Source organism: Bubalus bubalis, chromosome 17 (assembly GCF_019923935.1).
Source record: "Bubalus bubalis isolate 160015118507 breed Murrah chromosome 17, NDDB_SH_1, whole genome shotgun sequence".
NCBI lineage: Eukaryota > Metazoa > Chordata > Mammalia > Artiodactyla > Bovidae > Bubalus > Bubalus bubalis.
The window spans coordinates 65019596-65040329 of NC_059173.1; the positions used below are offsets into that span (position 1 = coordinate 65019596).

The following is a 20734-nucleotide window of genomic DNA, read 5'->3' on the forward strand; positions in this document are numbered from 1 at the left end:
AATCTCTCAAAAGTAACCACCATTAAAAAATACAAATAAAATGACATTTGTATATGATATTACACTCTAAGGACAAAAATGGGATAACTAAAGAGGAAAAATAATGAAAGTTAAGAATTTATCCTACATAAATGCTGTCTACTTTATATTTCCATCTTCTAGATCTTAATTATAAAAAATCTATAATACTTAATGCAAAATACAAGGGTTTCATTTTTTTTTTTTAAGAGGGCAACATTACTTAGATTTTTCTACAGAAAATATTCTATTTCTGGCACCACAGCGTCTAGAAATGAAAGAATGGGCACAACTCCTAGGTTCAGTGCTTTCTGAAAAACCAAAACCAAACAACAATTCAAAATTCCAAACAAGTAATTACACTTTCAGTTTTAAAACAGGTGAGAAAGAAAATCCTTCAAACTCTTTCATAGCCTATCAACTCTATCAATACCTATGTAAGTAAGATCAAGAAGATACTAACAGAAAAGAGGACACAATTTTGATCCTACTCAAGATTTTTTTAAACCAACCGTCACTTGTACCCCTTTTTCTCACCATAACCAGTAGGTCCTAGGCTCCGGAGTTTGCAGTGGCCTCCTGACTGGTCTCTCTCCTTCTAATCTTACCTGGAGAAACTACTACAACTAGAGGAGTCAGAGAAAATAGCTTTTTTAATATAAATCAGATCCTATCTCTTGTGTACTTAATACCACGCAGTGGCTCTGCAGTACATGGCATAGTCAACTCTGAGTGGTGCTCAGTCGCTTTAGTTGTGTCCAACCCTGTGCAACCCTACGGACTGCAGCCTGCCAGGCTCCTCTGTCCATGGGATTCTCCGGGCAAGAATACTGGAGTGCGCTGCCATTCCCTTCTCCAGGGGACCTTCCCGACCCAGGGATTGAACCTGGCATCTCTTACATCTCCTGCATTGGCAGGCAGGTTCTCTACTGCTAGTGGCACCTGGGAAGCCCAATAATCACTGAAGTTCTTCAACAGATCAGATCAGATCAGTCGCTCAGTCGTGTCCAACTCTTTGCGACCCCATGAATCGCAGCATGCCAGGCCTCCCTGTCCATCACCAACTCCCAGAGTTCACTCAGACTCACGTCCATCGAGTCAGTGATGCCATCCAGCCATCTCATCCTCTGTCGTCCCCTTCTCCTCCTGCCCCCAATCCCTCCCAGCATCAGAGTCTTTTCCAATGAGTCAACTCTTTGCATCAGGTGGCCAAAGTACCAGAGTTTCAGCTTTAGCATCATTTCTTCCAAAGAATCCCAGGGCTGATCTCCTTCCGAATGGACTAGCTGGATCTCCCTGCAGTCCAAGGGACTCTCAAGAGTCTTCTCCAACATCACAGTTCAAAAGCATCAATTCTTCGGCGCTCAGCCTTCTTCACAGTCCAACTCTCAGATCCATACATGACCACAGGAAAAACCATAGCCTTGACTAGACAGACCTTTGTTGGCAAAGTAATGTCTCTGCTTTTGAATATGCTATCTAGATTGGTCATAACTTCCAAGGAGCAAGCGTCTTTTAATTTCATGGCTGGCTGCAGTCACCATCTGTAGTGATTTTGGAGCCCAGAAAAATAAAGTCTGACACTGTTTCCACTGTTTCCCCATCTATTTCCCATTAAGTGGTGGGACCGGATGCCATGATCTTCGTTTTCTGAATGTTGAGCTTTAAGCCAACTTTTTCACTCTCCACTTTCACTTTCATCAAGAGGCTTTTGAGTTCCTCTTCACTTTCTGCCATAAGGGTGGTGTCATCTGCATATCTGAGGTTATTGATATTTCTCCCGGCAATCTTGATTTCAGCTTGTGTTTCTTCCAGTCCAGCGTTTCTCATGATGTACTCTGCATGTAAGTTAAATAAACGGGGTGACAATATACAGCCTTGACGAACTCCTTTTCCTATTTTGAACCAGTCTGTTGTTCCATCTGGGATTGTCTGATGAGCCCAACTCATTCTTCATCAGGGCCTTTATATGTGCTTTCTCCTCTGCTCAGACTGTTCTCCCAGATCTTCACGTGGCTGGCTTATCCTCACAATCAGCTGCTGCTGCTGCTAAGTCGCTTCAGTTGTGTCCGAGTCTGTGCAACCCCATAGACAGCAACCCACCAGGCTCCGCCGTCCCTGGGATTCTTTAGGCAAGAATACTGGAGTGGGTTTCCATTTCCTTCTCCAATGCATGAAACTGAAAAGTGAAAGTGAAGTCGCTCAGTCGTGTCCGACTCTTAGTGACCCCATGGGCTGCAGCCCACCAGGCTCCTCCGTCTATGGGGTTTTCCAGGCAAGAGTACTGGAGTGGGGTGCCATCGCCTTCTCCCCTCACATTCAGATATCCCCTCAAATGTCACCTCATTAGAGAAGCCACAGGATCCAACCCCACTTCTGCCACTATCACCTCATCCCATCCCAAACTCATCAGATTTCCTTCATAACACTTATTTATTACCACCAGAAATTACATTATTCCCTCACTTCTCTTTTGCCTGTCTTCAGCACTAAAATACTGGAATCTAAGTTCTACTGGGACAAAGGTTTTTGAATGTACTCTATGTTCATCTTCTATAACAAACTCTTACACAAAGGAGAAATTTTTGAATGATTAAATGAGTGAACGAATGGCAACCAAAACTCCATATATGATCCACATTAATTTTGTTTGGGCCATATTATATTTCCCCAAAATTTCAAGTAGTTGAAAACACTTGAGAAAAGGGTTATTTATAAAAACAGTCAGATCTATGGCTCCTCAGGGGAAAAAATGGAGCATCTGTCAAGCCTAGGTCTATATACGCCACTTAGCACCACTGAAAGGCATTCTCCATTTTCAAACAATCTCTACACACTCACTTATTTACTATTATCTGCCTAGTTTACAGTGGTGGTTGAGTTTGTCATTTTTAACTTATCAAGTAACAGAGAATCCAATATACGTTCTGTAACACTTCTGGTCCAATCTATCCACCATTTGTGAAGAAAAGGAGACTTAGTTAAATACTTAATAGGAAGTTCCTTGGAAAGTAGCAAAGCCTGGCTTCCTCCCAGATTGTCTAGTCTCAACCTTCCAGAGCCTACTTATATGATACACTGTCACATTTCTAAAAGAGTTCAAACATCTGTTAAACTAGAACTTGTCAGAAATTTTAATCAACTACATTTTTCTCCCTGTACTTGTGTTAAAAGTGAAAGAGGAAAATCAAACAAGAATAAACAACAAAGCTTTAGGCTCCAAGCTCTGTCATATACTAAAAATACCACACAATGGTCTGAAAATTCTACCTCTTGTATCTATAGAGCTATGTAATAAGACTTGTTGCTTAATATGGTGACAGCCAATCATTGCAAGATCACGGACATGTAATCTAAAGATTTAATTATTAGTATTTTCTAGAATATCTCAATTACTAAGAGGAGTAAGAACAGTAAAACATTATTATACTATTTTTAATGTAATAGTTTTCCAATCAATGAAAATATTCCATTTATATCCCATTCCTTTAAGCAACATAGGTATTTTAAAAATATACTTGAAATACAGCAAGTGGCATGGCCCTTAAACTTTGTTTTATTACCAAATGTCAATCTTACTCCAAACGACAGAAAATGACATAAGCTCCATGGAACCACCCTGAAACTTATAAAATACTAATACTTTGCCATATTGTTGTATAGATTTTAAAAATGTATTAAGTATTATAGATAATATTGAAATTCCCATATATAACCCTTCCTGATTCCACTCTCCTTCTTCATCAGAGCCAATCACTATCCGTGTTTTGAGGTTTAGCATTACCATATAAATTTTTATTCTATTAGTATATATGTATCTACAAATAATATCCAGAATTGTTCTACATGTTTGCAAACCTGATGTAAATGGTATTATACTGAATGGATGACAGTGTGTTTTCAGAGTTAAACGTAAGAAGGTAAAGTAATGTTTTGAAACTGAAGAGACACAGAAACAGGAGGAGAGATAGAAAATTATTTAAAACTGCCAAAGCTATCAGCATTTAAAATCTTACAGATAAAATCAGACCAACTTAAAAAAGAACAACCAATGAAAATCTGTACTTAACGTCAGGATAGTGGGATTTAAAATAGAAACAAAGAATCTCTTAACTAAGAGAATTACTAGCTGAAATTGATATAATAACATTTCTTTAAAGTATTCATTAGGAAAAGGTGTCAGTACTGAGAAGCAGCTGCGACCTAGCTAAGCAAGAGGTTTATTTCTTACTGGAATAGTATATTCCTGGTCTGAGGCTTCACTTCAAAGTCTCTGGAGTTCAATTAAAACTGGATTAGGTAGAAGCAGACCCTTCTTTGGGACTTTCTGTTCACTGAAACTCTCCTTACACTGACAGCACCCTAGACAGAGGTCTAGCCCTCCAATGAATCGGTTACTATGGAAACCGTATCATTACCATTGCTCCGCAGTTATGACCCCAAGTCTAGAATAGCTTGAAAGCTTCAGCCCTCAGCACTCTCTTCGAATGTTTTCCATCTTGTTTCAATATCGTTAGTATTATTATTAATGAATTCAACTTTCATTTTAATAATTTATTTGAATAAACATAGTTTATTGGTCAAATGTTAACAAGAGGAACAAAAGAAATCATTTATATGTATATATACTCTCACACATATAAATGCATATATACTATTTCTTTACATTAAAATATCAAACATATTTTCTTTAAAATTTTCTCTAAAAATTGTGACTCTGTAAAAGAATTTTGCCCAAATAAACCTACCTTTTCCCCTATACTTCAAATAGTATATATGTGAAATACATGTGAAAATTTCTTCACCCTGTTGCATTAATTGGCTAGAGAGAAAGTACTTTTCACCTTTAACCATTCATTTTGAAAAGCTAAAGAATTTATCCAAATAACACTTCCACTTTTCTCATCCTCATGGAAGGATAAAAAACAAAAATCTGTATTATTTACTGCCCAACAACATGATACCCTTATTTAATGAATGTTAGATATGTTCAAAAAATAGATTTTAAAGTAGTCTCTGAAAACATAGCCATATTTGTTCCATTTAAGTAGAGAAATAAGGCTTTCTTCTTAAACCCTACCCTCAATAAATTTTAAATTTTTTCAAATTCTTTTAAAGGGAAAGATATTAAAAAGTGATTGAAAAATATCACAAAAAATATTTGAGAGTCTGCACCTGTAGAATCAATAAAAAGTGTTTTTTAAAACACTATTCTTAATGTTTAAAGCTCGTACTGCATATCGTAGACTCAATATTCATCAATTTTTGGAGAGATTTTACTCTTTCAGAGAATTACATACTAATTTCAAAAGAATTCAGTAACAAAAAAGTAAAATCAAATAATACAAAGAAACAATAAGACTTAAAATTTCAGAACAAAATCATTTCCAAAATATATGGATATATATTTAACATTAAAAATTTTTTTTAAACTTAGTATACAAAATATAAGCTAATCAAGTCATCAATCAATCAATGATACCACAGTTAGAAAATATTCTTATCTCATTTTCATGAGCATAATTATAAATCAGTCACAAGGATTGTATCTTAATGTGGAAAATGGTAAATATTTGAAATAATAAAAATGAAAACACATGTTATAAAATGCACTAGTCTAAATACAGTCTATCAATCTGCCACTAAACACATGTGCAAATATATTTTATTTACAGTAATTGCAATTTTAACAAAACAGTTGAAAGTAATTGTAATCAAGTATTTTAAAGCTGCACCACTCTATTATTAACATAGTTTTTAGATTTTGCTGCACATAATTTTCTCTGAAAATTGATATCAAAGCATAGTAATAAATTTATTTTAATATTGAATACCGGTTAGTTTAAGGATGTTCTTCATCACCATTATTTAAATATAAATTCTTAAACAAAACTTAGATGTCTCTTTGAATTGAAAAATAGCATATACTTGACTCTGTTAGAAATTTTAAAGTGGCAATTTTGTTAAATATATATCCATTAACACACAGATTGTCCTCAAACTTGGAAAAAATGACAACAAAAGTATAAAAGTTATGAATATAAGAGAAAATTACCTTTTAAATTAATTATGAGTTATTTTATATTTTTCATCTATATAGTAAATTTCCTCCTGCTTACTGGTACTATGATGCAGTATTCTCCTTAGTATTTTCATGGGTGACAAATTCAATTAAACATATTCATTACTCTAATGTTCTACTTGGCAGTTTAGTCGGTATGAAAAATTAAAAATATATAAATAAAATGCTGTGTGACCTCTGTATTGATTGGGCTAAAACGGCTTTAGCCTGGGTGTGGACGATGGGGCATCTGGGAGGGGCGAGAAGGGAGCACACAAACACATACACTCTTATGTTTTCTCTTCCAATTACTGAGGGAGATGATAAAACCACAGCAAATGATGTATCAGCTCATTTTATCTTATCGCTTTGGGGCTAGGTGACAATGAAGTTCATATTTCACTGACTCCCATTGAAGATTGTGAAAATTACTTGCCCTCATGACCTGAAATTTCACTAGAAGACAGAAATTTCTCTTCTGCAAAGTAATGCAATTTTTCAGATGTCAACCTTTAGCCCAGCTTTAAAAATTAATTTCATTTATATTAACCAATGATATTGATATTTTCACAGAACGCTCTTTGATACATGAAGCACAGACTGGCAAATTGATGTTGCTTTAGATGGGTAAAACTATTTTATTTTAAGCTGCAATGGCAGACAGATTTATAGCAAACTGAAATTCCCATTTCATAATTTAATATTTGTGCTGGAGCAGAGAACCTTTAAGCCCTTGGCCTGTAAATAATTCAGACTCAGTTGGTTCTTTTATTTTCAATATTCTTCAGCTTAGATAATTTGCATTCTAAATGATGTTTCATAAAAGCCACCTCTTACTGAACTAACATTTAATATATATATTAACAAGTCAAGAGCCAAGTACAGTAATGAATAAACAGAACAAAGAAGATATCTAGCCATCATCCAACTAATTTTTAGATTTTTAAAAATGTAAACTGTGTCTCCAATCTTATTTTTATGAAAGAAGAACCTAAATATACAAAAGAAGGATAATAAGGAATAATAATAAGCACACATGAATGTATCTTGCTTTCTTCTTCATGGCGCATAAAGGGCAAGGTACTAAATTTTGAGAAAAAGAATAAACAGGTGCGTAGCTGAATTAAAATAGAGATATTTGGATTTGGAGTTACTTTTTAAGATAAAAATATAATAAAAATAAAGCCACAGTGTCAATTTTATCATGAAAGAGATGTGAAAGTGTTTGATTTCAGTATACAGATATAGAAATTACCTTGAATACATACAAAGAAAAATATAAGTATTTTGGAGTGGTAAAAATATTACTAAATAAATACAGTTATTAAAAAACTAAGGTATGTATACCTTATCAAGATTTTATTACCTTTATCCAGTAGAGTTTTGTTTAATTCAAATGCCTTGAGACAACAATCATTAGACCAAAACTCTTCATTTTATTAATAAGTAAGTTAAACATAAACATGCACTAATTTATCCATTAATCTATATTCTTAAAATTAGAAAAATGCCACACACACACAAAATATCTACAATTTAGATATTTTCTCCCCAAGATGGATTAATACCACTTTGCTTAACTTTCTATTTCCAAAATCACTTTTGCAAATTGTATACAAACAATATACATATTACTTTTTCTTTAAAATATTTATAGCTAATTTTCCTTTCAGGTATGATATGGGGAAATGATAATATAAATGATACCTTATTTTTTCCATTTAAATTGAAAAGAATCCTAGTTACTTCTTAAAAGCTTGTGAGAATGACTGTTTTTGTCACTGAATTCAAGTTACAAAGTGTTTTTGCCTATTACTCTGTACACTGACTCTCTAAAGTCATGAACAAAAAGTTAAATTTAGATCAGCAATAATAAAATACTGCCTAATATTTAATGGGCTGGAATATTTTAAAACAAGCAATGGACACAACCTATCTTTCTTCTCGATGTCAATTCTTACTTGATGAACTTAATATCAATCCCAGATTGGTATCAAAGGCCCTCTCTACATACAGGAAGCAAATATCCAAATCAGAGTAATAGCAGCCTGTAGCTGGGCTTCCCAGGTGGCGCAGCAGTAAAGAATCCACCTGAAATGTAGGAGATGTGGGTTCAATCCCTGGGTCAGGAAGATCCCCAGGAGAAGAAAATGGCAACCCACTCCCTTGTTCTTGCCTGGAAAATACTATGGACAGGAGTCTAGTGGGCTACTGTTTACAGGGCTGCAAACATTCGGACAAAACTGAGCAACTGAGCACACAGCCTGTAGCTAGACTACTTATCTCTTTGTTGCAGATACAACATGGTTTAGTCATTGCAAGTTTCTCTGGTGACTAACCTATTTAACTAATTAAAGGAAAAACCTTCAATAAATTTGTTTCTGTTCTTCAAATATAGGACGGAAATAAAAAGGAAAAGGAAAACGTTACATTAGAACTCGATGCTAAAAGTAGGACACTTTCTTCCTAATTTGAGGGAAATACTTTTCCACTTTTTTTTTTAAATTTATTCCTCTTAAGTACTCAACTTGTTTGCTGCTGCTGCTGCTAAGTCGCTTCAGTCGTGTCTGACTCTGTGCGACCCCACAGACGGCAGCCCACCAGGCTCCGCCCTCCCTGGGATTCTCCAGGCAAGAACGCTGGAGTGGGTTGCCATTTCCTTCTCCAATACATGAAAGTGAAAAGTGAAAGTGAAGTCACTATCGTGCCCAACTCTTAGCGACCCCATGGACTGCAGCCCACCAGGCTCCTCCATCCATGGGATTTTCCAGGCAAGAGTACTGGAGCGTGTTGCCATTGCCTTCTCGGACTCAACTTGTTTAGCTGGAGCCAATTATAAATGAGTAGTACAGGCTCCTATTTGCTTCCATGTTAAAGCATGAAACTGAATACTGGGCTCCTATTCTGCTTCAGATACAGTCTTTCAAAAAGTTATTTTCTTAAAGGACACATATTCCAGAGAACATTATGAATGCTACTTAAATAAGATTTGGAGGTTAATATGATTCCATTGTGTAACTCTGTACACGAGTTCCTGCTTGCCTACAGCTTCGTGAGACTAGGCCACTGGTCTCAGTCACCTTTCTATTCACATGTCAGATATGGTGCCAGGAACATGGAAGACACTGACTGACAGATGGAAAGCCAGCCCAACCTCACCAACCACATACAGTCTAAGGCTCTGGGAACGCATGAGCACAAACACAGCAGAAAGCAAGGACAGACAGAAAAACGAAAGGGAAAGCTACAACACAACATTTTAAAAAAATCAAATTGAACAGTCAGTATATTTCAACTTCTGACCAAGATGGAGTAACAGGGACTGGACTTACCCTTGTACATAAATAATATTTAAAATAGATACTACATGTGGAAAAAAAAAAAAAAAACTGTCTTAAGAGCTCAAACGCCAAGTAATGAACAACAACGAACTCTGAGAGACCGGACAAAGAGTGGTGACACCAGCTACCACCCCAACTCCCTGCCGCAGAAGACTGCCAGCTCCAGGCAGGCAGAAGAAATACGATAGGAACACAGTGGTCTCGTACAGTAGGGAAAACAGCTTGAAGCACTATAAGATCAAGAGGCTAAAACTGCAAGGACGAGTAGCAGATGAGAGAAGGCTGAAAAGTAACATTACCCCTGAGATCTGCAGTCTTCAGCTGAGACCTGATCAGCTTAAGAAAACAACTGAAGGCCAGTAAAAGAATCATTCCACCAAATTACAGGGTACAATACCCAGAGCTCACAAAAGCAGAGCAAAACACAATCTCATACTACATCGAGCACTGGTTAGAGTGCTCAGAAGGGTTTTGCCTTAGTAGTGGGGAAAAATTAGACTAGACTAAATGCTGCTCTGGTCCTGCCTAACAAACCTTAACAGCACCATCCGCATGGACCAAACTACTTCCAAGGTACTTAGTTGTGTCCTAGAATGACAGACTAACATATTTATAGAACACAAAAATATCTACAACACAACAGGGTAAAATTCACAACTGGAATTTAATTCATAAATAATAGGCCTGAGTAAAAATCAGGAAAAGATAACCCATAATGAGAAGAGAAATTACAAAAATGACAGGATTATTGGTAAAGTACATCAAATCAGACAAAGTAGATATCAGAATTAAAAAATAAGAGAATATTAAAGAATTCCATTAACAGGATGCTAACAGAATAATAGAGGGTCATTTCATTTGCAATGGCTGGGCTTCCCTGGTAGCTCAGATGGTAAAGAACCTGCCTGCAATGCAGGAGACCTGGGTTCAATCCCTGGATCGGGAAGATCCCCTGGAGAAGGGAATAATAACCCACTCTAGTATTCTTGTCTGGGGAATTCCACAGATAGACCACAGGGTTGCAAAGAGTAGGACAGGCCTGAGCAACGAACACTTTCACTTTCTTTCAGAGGGTCATTTCATTTGCAATGGTCATCATAACACCAGATCACTTCATCAAGAGGTCATAATTATCCTAATTGTTTCTGAAAGAATAGTAGAGCTTTAAAATATACAAAAGAAAACCTGAAACAAAACAAGAAATACATAAATCCACAATTACAAGCAGATTTCAACACTTTCCTTTCAATAATTGATAAAGAAAGGAGATGGAAAATCAGTAAAGATATAGAATATTTGACCATGAACAGAACAACAGTTGAATACACATTTACAAAGACAGTGCATACTATGGACCAAAAACCAAGCTGTGATAAATTTAGTAGATTCAAATCATATAAAGTTTGTGCACACGCTCAGTCGTGTCTGACTCTTTGTGACCCCATGGACTGTAGCCTGCAAAGCTCCTCTGTTCACAGAATGCTCCAGGCAAGAGCACTGGAGCAGGTTACCATTTCCTTCGCCAGGAATCTCCCTGAGCCAGGGACTGAGCCCACGTCTCGGTAAGCAGCTTCTTTATTAGTAGAGCCATCAGGAAAGCCCCATAAAGGCATATTCTCTGACAACAATGGAATTAAATTAGAAATCAGTAACACATTTTCTTCATTCCCAATATATGAAAATGAAACAGTACACTTATAAGAAACCCATGGGTCTGAGAAAAAAATGTTAGGTATTTTGAACTGAATACAAATAAAACCAGAACATAAAAAAATTGTGGAATGCAGTTAAATTAGTGCTAAGAAGGAAATTCTAGCAATAAACACCTACATTAGTGGGAAACAGAAAAGGTCTATCAAAAATTCAGCTTCCACTTGAAAAAGTCAGGAAAAAATAACCCAAATTAAACCCAAAGTAAGCAAAAGAAAAGAAATAAAATCAAAGTAAAAATCAATGACAGAGAAAACCAAGGAAGAGAGAAGAAAATAATCAATGACAAAAGATTGGTTCTTTTAAAAGACAGATACAATGTATAAGTCTCTAATCAGACTCATTAGGGAAAAAAGAGAAAATACACAAATTATGAAAACCAAGAATGATATAAGTATCAATATCAGCAGAGAAAAAGCATCACAATGGATTACACAGAGTGTAGTAATAAGAATACTACGAACAATAATAATAATGATAGTAAAAAGAATAATAAGGGAATACTATCTAGCCCTGGTGGGCTACAGTCTATGGGCTCACAAAGACTTGGACACCATTGAACGATTAAGCACATTACATATAACTTCATATCACTAAATTGCACAATTCTTTCTGGTGGACAGATTATTTGAAAGACACAAACTACCAAAGCCCCCTCAAGAAGAAACATAACATGAATGGCATTATACTTATTAGAGAAACCAAATCAATAGTTTAGCTCTTCCTATAAAGTAAACTCCAGGGCCAGGTGACTCCACTGGTGAATGCTACAAATATTTAAAGAAGAAACAGTACTAATGCTATACAAACTCTTCCAGAATACTTAAGAGGAGGAAATACTTGCCAACTTATTCTATTTCCCTCTCCATATATTAAAACTAGACAAAAGCATTATGAGACAAGAAAATCCACGGGGCAGTCTCACTTAAATGTTTATATAATTTATTTGTCTTGAGACATTAAGGATGTTCTGTACAATAAGTAGACTCAAACTACCAAAAGAAGTTTTCCCACTCCTGTGCTTTCACAAATTATCCCTAAATGTATCCAACCACTCCCAACATTTCTCAAGAATGTCTACAACAACTTCCTTTTGTAATGCATTCCAATTTGACTTTCTTTGGATTTTACCAGAGTGGCTGAATTCTCAGCCTTCTCATTTTACACTGAGGGATTTCATCCATAACTACTGCTACTAACACCAAAGTTAACAGAGGTGCAAGAATAGACTGATAAGGCATTAGACATGATTAACTCTACATGGTAATATTTCAGGTATAACCTAAATCAAATCCCATACAATTAAATAGTGAAAGTGACAAATAGATTCACAGGATTAGATTGATAGAGTGCCTAAAGAACTATGGATGGAGGTTCGTGACATTTTATAGGAGACAGGGATCAAGACCATCCCCAAGAGAAAGAAATGTAAAAAGTCAAAATGGTTGTATGAGGAGGCCTTACAAACAGCTGAGAAAAGAAGAGAAGTGAAAGGCAAAGGAGAAAAGGAAAGATCTACCCATTTGAATGCAGAGTTCCAAAGATTAGCAAAGAGATAAGAAAGCCTTCCTCACTGATCAATGCAAAAAAATAGAGGAAAACAACAGAATGGGAAAGACTAGAGATCTCTTCAAGAAAATTAAGAGATACCAAGGGAACATTTCATGCAAAGATGGGCATGATAAAGGACAGAAATGGTATGGACCTAACAGAAACAGAAGATAGTAAGAAGAGGTGGCAAGAATACACAGAAGAACTGTACAAAAAAGATCTTCACGACCAAGATAATCACGATGGTGTGATCACTGACCTAGAGCCAGACATCCTGGAATATGAAGTCAAGTGGGCCTTAGGAAGCATCACTACAAACAAGCTAGTGGAGGTGATGGAATTCCAGTTGAGCTATTTCAAATCCTAAAAGATGATGCTGTCAAAGTGCTGCATTCAACATGCTAGCAAATTGGGAAAACTCAGTAGTGGCCACAGGACTGGAAAAGGTCATTTTTCACTCCAATCCCAAAGAAAGGCAATGCGAAAGAATGTCCAAACTACTGCACAATTGCACTCATCTCACAAGCTAGCAAAGTAATGCTCAAAATTCTCCAAGCCAGAACTGTGAACTCCAAGCGTGAACTGTGACCTTCCAGATGTCCAAGTGGAATTAGAAGAGGCAGAGGAACCAGAGACTAAATTGCCAACATCCACTGGCTCATCAAAAAGCAAGAGAGTTCCAGAAAAACATCTATTTCTGCTTTACTGACTATGCTAACAAAAAAAGCCTTTGGCTGTGTTCAGCAAACTTCAGTTCAGTGGCTCAGTCGTGTCCAACTCTTTGTGACCCCATGGACTGCAACACGCCAGGTCTCCTTGTCAAACACCAACTTCTGCAGTTTAATCAAACTCATGTCCATCGAGTCAGTGATGCCATCGAGCCATCTCCATCCTCTGTCATCCCCTTCTCCTCCTGCCTTCAATCTTTCCCAGCATCAGGGTCTTTTCAAATGAGTCAGCTCTTTGCATCAAGTGGCCAAAGTACTGGAGCTTCAGCTTCAACATCAGTCCTTCCAATGAACACTCAGGACTGATCTCCTTTAGAATGGACTGGCTGGATATCCTTGCAGTACAATGTACTCTCAAGAGTCTTCTCCAACACTACAGTTCAAAAGCATCAATTCTTCAGTACTCAACTTTCCTTATAGTTCAACTCTCACATCCATACATGACTACTGGAAAAACCACAGCCTTGACTAGACAGACCTTTTTTAGCAAAGTAATGTCTCTGCTTTTTAATATGCTGTCTAGGCTGGTCATAACTTTCCTTCCAAGGAGTAAGCGTCTTTTAATTTCATGGCTATAGTCACCATCTGCAGTGATAATGGAGCCCAAAAAGATAAAGTCTGCCACTGTTTCCATTGTTTCCCCATCTATTTGCCATGAAGTGATGGGACCAGATGATATGATCTTAGTTTTCTGAATGGTGAGCTTTAAGCCAACTTTTTCACTCTCCTGTTTCACTTTCATCAAGAGGCTCTTCAGTTCTTCTTCGCTTTCTTCCATAAGGGTGGTGTCATCTGCATATCTGAGGTTATTGTATTTCTCCCAGTAATCTTGATTCTAGCTTGTGCTTCATTTGACTATGTGGATCACAAGAAACTATGGAAAATTCTGAAAGAAATGGGAATACCAGACCACCTGACCTGCCTCCAGAGAAATCTGTATGCAGATCAGGAAGCAACAGTTAGAACTGGACGTGGAACAACAGACTGGTTCCAAATAGGAAAAGGAGTACGTCCAGGCTGTATGCTGTCACCCTGCTTATTTAACTTATATGCAGAAGCACAAGCTGGAATCAAGATTGCTGGGGGGAAATATCAGTAACCTCAGATATGCAGATGACACCACCATAACGGTGGCCTCATGGAAGAAAGTGAAGCAGAACTAAAGAGCCTCTTGATGAAAGTGAAACAGGAGAGTGAAAAAGTTGGCTTAAAACTCAACATTCAGAAAACTAAGATCATATCATCTGGTCCCATCACTTCATGGCAAATACATGGGGAAACAATGGAAACAGTGACAGACTTTTTTGGGCTCCAAAATCACTGCAGATGGTGAATGCAGCCATGAAATTAAAAGATGCTTGCTCCTTGGAAGAAAAGCTATGACCAACCTAGACAGCATATTAAAAAGCAGAGACATTACTTTGCCAACAAAGGTCTATCCAGTCAAAGCTATGGTTTTTCCAGAAGTCATGTATGGATATGAGAGTTGGACTGTAAAGCAAGTTGAGTGCCAAAGAATTGATGCTTTTGAACTGTGGTGTTGGAGAAGACTCTTGAGAGCCCCTTGGACTGCAAGGAGATCAAACCAGTCCATCCTAAAGGAAATCAGTCCTGAGTGTTCATTGGAAGGACTGATGCTGAAGCTGAAACTCCAATACTTTGGTCACCTGATGCAAAGAACCAACTCATTGGAAAAGACCCTGATGCTGGGAAACATTGAAGGTGGGAGGAGAAGGGGACAACAGAAGATGAGATGTTTGGGTGGTATCACCAACTTGATGGACAGGAGTTTGAGCAAGCTTCAGGAGTTGGTGATGGACAGGGAGGCCTGGCACGCTGCACTCCATAGGGTCACAAAGAGTCGGACACAAATGAGCACCTGAACTGCACTTCTACATGGAGAGGATAGTTTTGGACTCATATTGAACCACTTACTAGATTAGGTACCTTCACAACAACGTCTTCTAAATTCTCAAATTCAACATATCAAGAAATGCATTCATTCTTCACTCACCTCAAGAGCTGCTGTTAATCCATTATTGATTATTTTACTAAAGGAAATCACAAAAGCCACACAAAAGTCTGAGTCATCCTAATCCCTCATCTCTCAGTCAACAAGTTCAGTAGATTCTATCCTCCTGGCACTTACATTCACCTGCTTTAATGTCCACTGAAATCTACTTTAAGTCAAGTCTTCATCATATTTGGAGTATTTTCAGACATCTCATGTTGCAACCATGTCAGACAACATATAGTTCAGCCATACTATGGTGTGGTAGTATCTGAAAAGCAAAATCTTACTGCGCTTTGTGGAGGAGATGGTGAGGCTACTTGTATTAGAGGAGTACAGACAGTAACAGCAACAACAGCAACCCACACAATTAAATGAAAGCTTGTCCTAGGCCAGGACCTATGCTAATTGCTTTATTTCAATTATTTTTGAAACTGACACTATGAAATATATATAATTTTCACCATTTTATAAATGAGGAAACAGTTTTGAGCAGTTAGATGAATTGATCAAAATCACGTCACTACTGAGCAGGACAGCCAAGTCTATCAGGCATCTAGCTCTGTGCTCTCAGACGCTACCCAGTACTTCCTCTGTGGTGAAAGGGCAAGCCAAGGTTCTGTAAAACCTCCTGACTCCCCAGGCAGATGCAACCATTCTCTGTTCTCTGCTATCACGGGCCTAGCACAAATTCCATTTATTTGTATCCTTTATCAGACAGTAACCTTCCTTAGGTACACATACCTATTATTTATTCTTATAAACTTGGAGTATCTAGTACACTATATAACTGAATACATGATGAGATTAATGAGTAAATGATGAGATTAACTATTTCTTCTGAAAACTACTCTTCATTTCCCACTCCATGCTTCTACAATTAGTTTCAAAACCAATCAGAAAAGAGATCTCTAGACTTGGCAAAACCAGTGAATGAACTCTGTGTCTCAGCTCCTATTAAGGGCATTCAGTCCGGCCTTAATCAAGGTTAGTAAAATTTATTGTTTGCAGAGAGGACGGTTAAAATAACCTCTCTTAAATACTAAGAAATTGAGAATTTATTTGGTTCACTTAGGAATGTATTATAAGAACAAAAAGTGGACACTTTTCTAGAAATTGAAAAAAAAAACAATCTTATAAAAGTATCATTGCCCTACCCTGAGTTAGCAGTACCTAAACAAGAAATATAAGCTTTCCAATACCTCACTTCCCCCAAAAAATTCTGAATACATATGTAACATTAATTTTCTATATTATCTAAAAACACTCAATTTGCCACAGAAGATAAGGGAAAAAATGGGATAGATGGAGATCAAAAGAAACATTAAACACTGAGAGTAAGATAGTAACTTATGAGATATAGGCAAAATTCATAGGCTGTCTTAAGTAGACATAATGAATAAGGAAGTAGCTTGTGAGAGACACATTGTTTAAGTGCTAAATATGTACAGTAAATTTAAAGTTAGATATGTTAGAGACAAAGTAGATGAATATATGATAGAATACAGAAGAGTGTTACAGATAGAAAGCAACTGGGGAACCAAGTCATAGAGTATAATCATGACAACTTTGTTTTGAATGCTGACATTTCTGCAGGAGTTGAGAGCGAGGCAAAACTGCTCTTTTGTATCAGACATTCTTTGGAAGGATGTTTGTACAGAGAACAGCCCTGGAAGAGACAGAGAGTGTCTTACTTCAGAGCAAAGGGCAAGTCTGTTTACTACCCAGTATAATAAAGATAATGATGACCTTTGGGGCAAAGGCCAGACTTCACTGCCCACTGTAAACATTTCGGGTTCCTAAAGATACAGGCGGATCAGCAGGGATGTAAACTCACTGGGTACACAGCATGTGTCTGGGTTTCTTGGCTGAGTCTGCTCAGACTGCCATCATATAGTACCGCAGACTGGGTGGCTTATGCCTCAGAAATAAATTTCTCACATTTCTGGAAGCTGGGAGATCCAAGGTCAAGGTGCCTGACGATTTAGTTCCTAGTAAGAGCTCTCTTCCTTGCATGTAGATGGCTACTTTCTCACAGAATCTTCACATGGTAAAGAGAAAGATCTCTCTTTCTTTTAAGTCCTATCACATTAGGGAACCAACCTCATGAACTCTTTAAAACTTAATTACCCCCTAAAGATAGATACAGTCACAACTGGGGTGGAGGGTTTAGGGTTTCAATACACAAATGAAGAAGGACACAATTCAGTCCATAGCAACTCTCCATATCACCTTGAGAAACCTGGGATTAAGGGGAACAGACATTAATATGATGCTTATTCTCTTCATCGTGTTGTAATAAAGGTCTTTGCATCGGACCCAGGAGTCTCGTGTCTTCTGCCAACATTCAGGAAATTTTGGCAAGTTAAACTGTTACCTTGCAAGTAAGGTAAAATTTCATATCTGATAGTTTTTGACACTCTGGAAGACAATTATCAGGCTTAAATGTGAAAAGGAGCTATAACATACTTTGCTGACAGGAATGCAAAGAAAAGTATATATTGCTAATGAAAAGATGAAATGTAAACCCCCTTCGGAAAGTAGTCTTATATTATTTACCAAAAATAAAGATAGCTACATTGTTTATAGCGATATAAACAAAAATGGTAGACGAGACTACAAAATCCAATGTATGTCATTAAGAAAATAATGAAAAATTATGATACGTCTTCTTCTTCAGTTATTGAAGACAATGAATTAATCCTGTATCAGCTTGACTTGCTGGATATTTAGCATCAAAATATAGTGGAGTGAGAAAAACAACATACCAAAAAGCATAAATAATAGGATTTCATTTTGGGAAATGAATAAAAAATTCACAAACAAAAATTTGTATGAAAATAGAGAAAAATATGAAAGGATATGTGCTAGACTGTTAATATATGTTAGGTATGCGGGGGTGAGACTCTGTGGGGAAGGAAATGGGAGTGAGGAGACCCAAGAAAAGAGGGGGAAGCATGCATAAAAGTAAAACACACATGCAACAGAAACTACCACTGAGCTGAATATATTTATAATATATAACTGTGTGGTATGCATAAAGATTCCTTACCATATGAATAAGAAAAGGCATGCCTCCACGTTTTTATGCTGACTTTGTTATCAGTTTTTGTATACTGTCATGGAGGACAAGAATGATTTTCTTTTCTTTCCTTTCTTTCAGAAGTTTTCAAGGTTCAACTTATTTTCTTTTTTTCTCCTCAAGTTTCCAAAATTCTTTCTATAGATTCTTCAGGACTAACCTTCCTTTCTCCTCACTGTCTTTAAAGGTAAGACTACAATTCCTTTCCATTTTAAATGCTTTACTCCTGATTTCTGTCTATTACCAAAGGTTCAGGATGGTGTCCTTCACAATCTTAGAATGGAGACTTGACTTAGAAAAGGGAACTGAAGACTAACATGGACTTCACTTATCATCTTAGAGATCACCAAACCGCTTTTCTTACCCATATATTTGTAACCTCTATATGCCTGTTGTAACAATGAGAGTAGAACAGGAATTTACTGAGGTTCAGTGAGTATATTTTATTTCTGAGGATCAACAGCCTTAAAAACCTATCTATTTGACCTCTACTGGAAGCATTAATTGTATAATTTCTTTATACGTTTTTATGTTAATATGAATCTACATTCATATTAACCTTTCTTGGCAAAATTTCTCCTGTGGGTTATTTTGCTTCATTCATAATTTATATCAAAAACAATCTATAAATGAAAGTAAACTAATTCCATATAATATAACCTTCAATGCTCAAAGCCCCCATATATAAGACGCAAAAGAAGAGAAAACACTCAGGGACTGAAATCAATCACTATTTTTGTAAATAACAATTTATTAAGGTATTACATATGGTAAAATACACTAATAATAGGTAAATATAGTTTGATGAGTTTTAATAAATTTACATATCTATATTATCATCACCCTCTCCAGAAAGTGGGCATAGAGAGACCATACCTCAACATAATAAAGGCCATATATGACAAACTCATAGCCAACATCATACTCAATGGTGAAAAGTTTGAAAGCACTTCCCGTAGCATCAGGAACAAGAAAAGGATGCCTACTCTTTCAATTTTTTTTCTTTTAAGTGGCAAAAGTGAGCATCCTTTTCTAAGAAAAGGAATTTTGGAAGTCCAAGTCAAAGCAATCGGATAAGAAAAAGCGAAAAAAGGGAACCAAACTGAAAAGGAAGAAGTAAAACAGTCACTACTCGCAAATGACATGATGCGATACATAGAAAATTTTAAAAACTAATTGGTTGATAGTGTTTATCCAGTCTCTTACATAGTTACTGACTTTATAGCTATTGTTCTATCAATTACAGAGAGAGAAATTTTAAAACCTCCTGCTATAAACTGAGAAATCAGTTCTCCCTTTAATTCCTTCAGCTTTTGCTTCCTATTTTACTATCTCTACTACTTGATGCTACGTCAGTTTTCTATTGCTGTTATAACAAAGGACAACAAACAGTGCCTTAAAACATTCAACAGCATCTTACAGTCTGGGAGGTGCCAATTCTGAAACAGACCTTAAAAGGCTAAAACAAGTAACACCAGTCTGAGTTTTCATGAATGTCCCCTTTCTATTCCAGGATTCAACTAAAAATTACCACACTGTATTTAGTTTTCTCCTCGGTCATCTTTGGTCTGTGACAGTTTCTCAGTCTTGCCTTGGTCTTCATAACCTTAATAATTTTGAAGAGAATTGGCCAGAAATTCTGTAAACTGTTCAGAATCCGGCTTTTTCTGTTGTTTTCTCATGATTATAATGGGGTTATGGGGTTTTGTTACTAATTTATTAAGAAGAGGTAGCAAAAATACACAGAAGAACTGGACAAAAAAGATCTTCACGACCCAGATAATCATGATGGTGTGATCACTCACCTAGAGCCAGACATCCTGGAATGTGAAGTCCAGTGGGCCTTAGAAAGCATCACTATGAACAAAGCTAGTGGAGGTGATGGAATTCCAGTTGAGCTTTTCAAATCCTGAAAGATGATGTTGTGAAAGTGCTGCACTCAATATGCCAGCAAATTTGGAAAACTCAGCATTGGCCACAGGACTGGAAAAGGTCAGTTTTAATTCCAATCCCAAAGAAAGGCAATGCCAAAGAATGCTCAAACTACTGCACAATTGCACTCATCTCACATGCTAGTAAAGTAATGCTCAAAATTCTCCAAGGCAGGCTTCAGCCTTGGAGAATACGTGAACCATGAACTTCCAGATGTTCAAGCTGGTTTTAGAAAAGGCAGAAGAACCAGAGATCAAATTGCCAACATCTGCTGGATCATCAAAAAAGCAAGCAAGTTCC

General features: G+C 36.8%; 1 protein-coding gene across 8 annotated transcripts in view; it reads right to left on the reverse strand.

The window, feature by feature from the left end:
• Positions 1 to 20734, reverse strand: part of LRBA (LPS responsive beige-like anchor protein) — a 747585-nt gene that overhangs the window by 229849 nt on the left and 497002 nt on the right. The gene's annotated exons all lie outside the window — the stretch shown is intronic.